Source organism: Lotus japonicus, chromosome 3 (assembly GCF_012489685.1).
Source record: "Lotus japonicus ecotype B-129 chromosome 3, LjGifu_v1.2".
NCBI classification, from domain to species: domain Eukaryota; kingdom Viridiplantae; phylum Streptophyta; class Magnoliopsida; order Fabales; family Fabaceae; genus Lotus; species Lotus japonicus.
In genome coordinates, this window is record NC_080043.1 from 12,044,740 (window position 1) to 12,050,739 (window position 6,000).

A 6,000-nucleotide genomic window follows, 5' to 3' on the forward strand; every position below is an offset into this window, starting at 1 on the left:
GATGATGTTGCTGATTTTGTCGATTTGTTCCCAGATCTCGGTGTGGTGGTTCAGTTCTTGTGCGGTGGGTTTCCGATCTGGGTGCGGTGGGGGTGGTGGTTTGCTGGTGGGGGTGGTGGTGGTGAGAAGAAGTGAAGATGTTCGTTGAGAAGAAGGGAAGAAGGGAAGATGTTCACGTAACAGATACTTCCTCTTTCTTTCACATCTCCGGAGGTGGCGCGGTGGTGGCGGTGGGGGTGGATTGGGGTGGGGATTGCATCGTGGGGATTGCAACAGATACTTCCTCTTTCTTTCCTCTTTATATAGCCAAGGCTTACTTGGATTGAGTTGATTTCATATCTGGAATCTGAAAATTACTCTTCATGTTTGTATCGTGTTTTGGATTCACTGGATCTTCTTCTTTTCTTGTTATTCATTTTTTTTCGGCTTTCATTCTTTTTCTTCAACTCCGATTTTGTATTGTGCTTTTGGAAGCATAAAGAAAAATTGGATTCAGATGAATTTTGGGTTCCTTGAATTTCTAGGTGAGGTTTGTGTCGGTTTGGATCTGTATGTGTGAATAATTGTGGAACTAAAAGAAGATGATCTATAAAATCTGGGTTTTTCTTTTTGGTTCATGAAAAAAAAAATTGTTCATGAATGTTCTTGATGATCTTGATGATGAAGTGAAGATGAAAGAAGACGAAAAAAAAACGAGAAAGATGAAAAAAAAAATTGTATTTTTTATTTAAATAATTTTTTAATTTTTTATGTTAAATTTTTTTTAATTAATTAATTTTAATTTTTTTTAATTACGTGTCATTGCCAGATGGAATAAAAAAAACAAAAAATCAAAGAGAATTCCACGTCAGCAGGTTCCGTCAAGGTTTGGATGGAATCTTAACGGAAGGGCATTCTGTGCTCAATTGAAATTCATCAAGGGTAGAAACCTAGACAAAAATTCAGGAGGGGTAGCTTCTTCACAAACTTTAAACATCAGGGGCATGAAACGCTTTTTAGCCTATTCTAATCTACCATTATTCTTGATTATTCATCATCATTAGTCTTACAATTTGTAAAGCTGCACAGGGATATGTGTTTGCCATTACCCTGTAAATTGGCTGATGAGTCAAATTTGATTCCACCCCCACGATGGATTAAAAAGCAATCGCATTATAATAAGGTTCATAAACAACGCAATTCTCAACCAATTGACTTTCCAAATTGTTGCTATGGTCCAAGGATGCTATCGATCAACAGAGTGGATTGTTCCTATTAACCATGAACAGACATACTCAAGTGCACATTTTGATAAGCCAGTGAAACTTGAAATGTTCAATACATGTATGAAAAAATTTCCACAATGAATTTTACAGTCAAAATTAATACATGGAAAAAGCAAATCTGAGTAGTTTCCACATTCTGGGCTCTAGAATTGATTTTGAGTAAAAATAAGTTGTTGCAGAGATGTTATTACATGTTGTTGAATGCCCATTCACATTAATGCAAGACACCCCTTTCTTCTCTATGTAGAGAAATAAAAACTAAAACTAAAATGTGGCATGAGGTAGTGGTGCAGCTCATGAGTCATATACAATGTCTAGGTACTTGTAACCAAAACCTAACATCATGGAAAGAAAGCCAAATATGATTTCATCTGTGGGGGCAAACTCAACTGTTGTTATGTTCATCCACTTCTTTCCACAAGGAGTAGAGATAGAGGGGGCCAAACAAACCCTAAACAAGACATAATTATGTAACTCTTTTTCCACTTTTCATGGGGGGGGTCAAATGTTTTTGCAGGGGGACAAGACACACACACCACTCTTCTCTTTTTAGATGCATTTGCTAATGGGACCATCCTCCCTAATCCCCCAAAAATTTCAAACTAAATCGAATACAAGTCAAATTTCAATTCTGGAAAACAGTTATATTTATATATATCTGCACATCACACAGCACTATCTAGAGAAACCACAAATCTCTTTCAAACAATGATGGTCCACAGCTAGCATACTCTTAGAACTGTTTATATTGGAAAATTTGGTAATTTCAAATCCCATTTAAAGTGAGGAACACCCTAATGCAGCCTAATATCCTATAACATTGTTTATTTTCAACATCTATATGAATATGTTCCCCACCTTGCATGGTCTTAACTTGAGCTCTCTCTTTCATCTCACTCTCATTTATATCAGTATTTATCTCTTTGTTCCACTAGTCTTTCACCAAAAAACAAACATAAAATCCAACAAGCACCTAGATCATCTATTACGAAGTTGTCCTAACTTACACTTCCACAAATGTCTTAAATTCAAGTTTATGTGAATATAGTTGCTCTACATATATGTGGTAGAGAGACTTTTACTATTTATAATGATCCTGTCTTGACTCGAATATGATTGGCTCGATGGATGACATATATATTTCTTCTTTTTTGAAAACGACATATATATTTCAAAACAAATACACAAGCTTAAAAGGCAAAAAGGGAACAAGAAATATGGGACTAGAGAGTGAGCAAAGCATGCCCCTATTCCTCCACAGTCCATATGACTGCAATCATCATCTAAAAGAGAGATACTTTTGTAGTGTACTTGAGGTCAAGAGTTCATTCGCGTTTCAAGGTCCCACTAGCTAACCTATGAGGCGACACGAAACGATGGGCTGAAAGGTTTATATGCTATTAAGCCAGTTGAATCAACTCTAGGAATTGACATGCTTCATGGTCTAATAAATCATCACTTTTACAACATTTTCAATTAACAATTATTAACAAACAAAAGTTTATGCTTTGCACTAATTAATCATCGTTAATGCTTTGGAATCAGAAAACCACATAGCCAGCCATTCTCACTAATTGATACTTTGCTAATATAATCACATTGTTTTGTTTCTTTTGATTCATCTTGTCACGTATGTGTGAATGCTTTCAATTCAACTTTCTTTTTGGATTAATGTTTATCCTCTGCTACATGCTAGACCATAATCAAAATGTTGCTCACTCACTGTGTTATTATCACTAGGCCTCCAATCCTTGCACTCAAAAGTAGCCGACAAACTCATTTTATTGGTTCCGCCATGTGATTTGTGGCCTCAACCTAGTCACCCATTTGGTTGGCTCTTCTTTATTGGTACCCCCAATGGGCCAAAGAATTTAGAAAAACAGAAAGAAAAGAACCAATCATGGTTTTCTTAAATTCTCCTTGGTCTAAGTTTTCCTAATTAGGAAGATTGCCTAATGAGGTGTTATTTTCATTGATGTTTTGTGTTTATAAAAATATCTATGTCATGGAGTAATACTCCTCAAGACCTGGCAACAATGATGATTATAGTCTAAGCTCATTGTTGTTAATGAAAATCTTGGAGGGATTTTGTTTGGTAGATGTCATTGGTTGACACCAAATTCTAGAAAGCTGAGTCCAGATAGAAGATAAAGTAGATCAATTAGATTCTGTCTGCTCAAACTTTTCTTTTCATAATTATTTTTTCCTATATTTTTTTTCACCTTTAACAGAGGTTGGTCTCACTCTCACTGATCATGTTTGCATTCTAGTGAGTTTTGATGCAACTTGCATGAACTTCAACTTCTTGTTAACTGAATGTTTTCTGGTGGCTATATTAGCTTCTCTTGTTTTAGTTCCTTTTCTTTTCTCTTGCCATATGGAGAATCAGGCTATGTATGAATCATCATATCAAATTGATGTTTTCGGTCGCTTTAAGATAAAAAGTAAACCAAATTTCTTTTTATGAATTGAGATAAAAATTTGTTTATATTATATTATTAAATTGATATTTAAACGCACACTAAGGCAATATTTAAAGTTATGCTTTTTTTTTACATTATATACATTGGGTTCCCATGTAAGTTTTTTTTTGAATCTGGTTCCCAAGTAAGTTATTCGATTTTATATGCATGTTTTCTCAATGGGACCATTGACCTCAATTGAGTAAATGAGAATAAACTTTGAATAGATAATAATTCAAACACATTACATTTACGTTGGCTCAGCGTAATGCCAACGGAAGTTTAGAGTCTCTTTCACGTATTTAAATATTATTTCCACCCTATGATTTTTATAATTCCTTTTCAGTTGGTGACTGTTAGTTTTGCTTAGGCTTTGTTTGAAACGGTTGATTGATAGAGGAAAAAAAGGGAAAGGGAAGGAAAACGTCATTGAAAATTGTGCACCTCAGTTTGGTTTCATTATTACTGTGGATGGAAAGATTGATTTTCATGGGACCCACCGTAAAAATGGTTTCCTTCCAAATTGGAGAGAAAGCTGGAGTTTTTTGGTAAAAGTTGAAAAGACTGAATACCCCATTTTCCTTATTTATTATTACAATTGTTTTTAATTCATTTAGTAGTCGTCATCTAACGTAAATTAAGAAAAAAAAAATTCTTATATTCATATAATAATAAAATAATAAATGTGTGTTACAATTTATTAAAACAATATTTTGAAAAGGTAAGTTTTACGTTAATTTTAAATAATAATTATAATATAAAAAAGTTGAGGATGTTTATGTCATTTTATATATACACACTTTTTTTTCCACTCACTTTTTCTTTTCCTTTCTTTTAAACCAAACAACCTAAAAAATCATCTCACTTTCCTTTCTCTTTCTTTTCTTTTCCTTTCCTTTCTTTTTCTTTCTTTTCTTTTACTTTTCTTTCTGAACCAAACAAAGCCTTAATGTGATAAGTTTTTGCTCTCATTATCTAATTTTTCTAATTTCATCCCTGTTTGTAATGTGTGCTAACTGGTTTCAATAAAAAAACACACATAAATATTTATGATGTAACATCCTCTGTTTATTTCATATGTTCTTTTTTTTTTTACAATCAAGCAAGATTCCCCCTGTATTCTTTGGTACTCATATACATCCTGTATTATATTTGTATTCATTCTGAAACCTGGTTTGGCACAAAGCTTGTTACTCATGCAATTTCATTGACTAATTGCAATTTCGCTAGTGTCCTTCCTCTCTCTTCTTATTGTTTGTCCTAATTATAAATAATTGAATAAGGTCCTGTCATAACTTACTGTGTTGTGGATAAGAGAATGAAAAATAGAAAAGCAGGAAACCCTTTGAACTTATGTCATTCCACTTATATTAGTGTGTTCCTGTCATATCAGTCATTTGAGCGTGATAACACAAGTATGTCCTTACTCAAATAACTTTTGCAGATAATTCACTAGAGTCAAAAGTAAGAAAGTGAAAGGGTGTGTAATGTCATCAAAATCATTTTCCAAAGAATTTGTGAAGTGATGTAAGCGGTTAATAAATAATAATCACGGCTTTTAAATTGTGGTTACGATCGTAATTGTGATTGTTGTTACATTGTGAAATTGCTAATAAATTTGGGTTGTTACAACTCTAATACTGATGCAAGAACTCCAATATCCTTTACAGTGTGAACACAATTGCGGTTGTAGACAACAATTTAAAGTCAATTAATAATACATAAGGCAATTCATGCTTCAAGTATTGTTCAACATATCTGGATTGTTCTAGTAGCATATGGATTACCTTGGATAGGCATTCATGAATAACACATCCTTATTGTGGTGACATTTGACCGACAAGATGGCTTCAACAGTATTTGAGTGAACCATGAGGAAAATGTTATCATCTCTCTATTACAAGGGTAAAATAAAACATGAAAACGAAAGAAAGATGGTACATGAGACAGCAAAAAGCAAAAGCATAGTAAGAGGAGGGGGAAATAGTGTCTTTTAAAGTACAAAATTATTGGTAAGCGTTTGTATTTCAAATGTGCTACATGCTATCTGACAAGGACTTATGATCACCTTCTCAATAATGATGTGCTTGAATTCTGAATGAACTAATAGTGCTGGAGTATGACTCTACAAATCTGAATGAAAAAGAAGTCACACATGGATAAATTGGCAATAGTTGAGGATTGAGTAATATATAAATGAGAGAAATCACTCCCTCATTACTTTAAGGTTTTATGATAAAATTATGTGGATGATGTAAAATTACATACTTTTA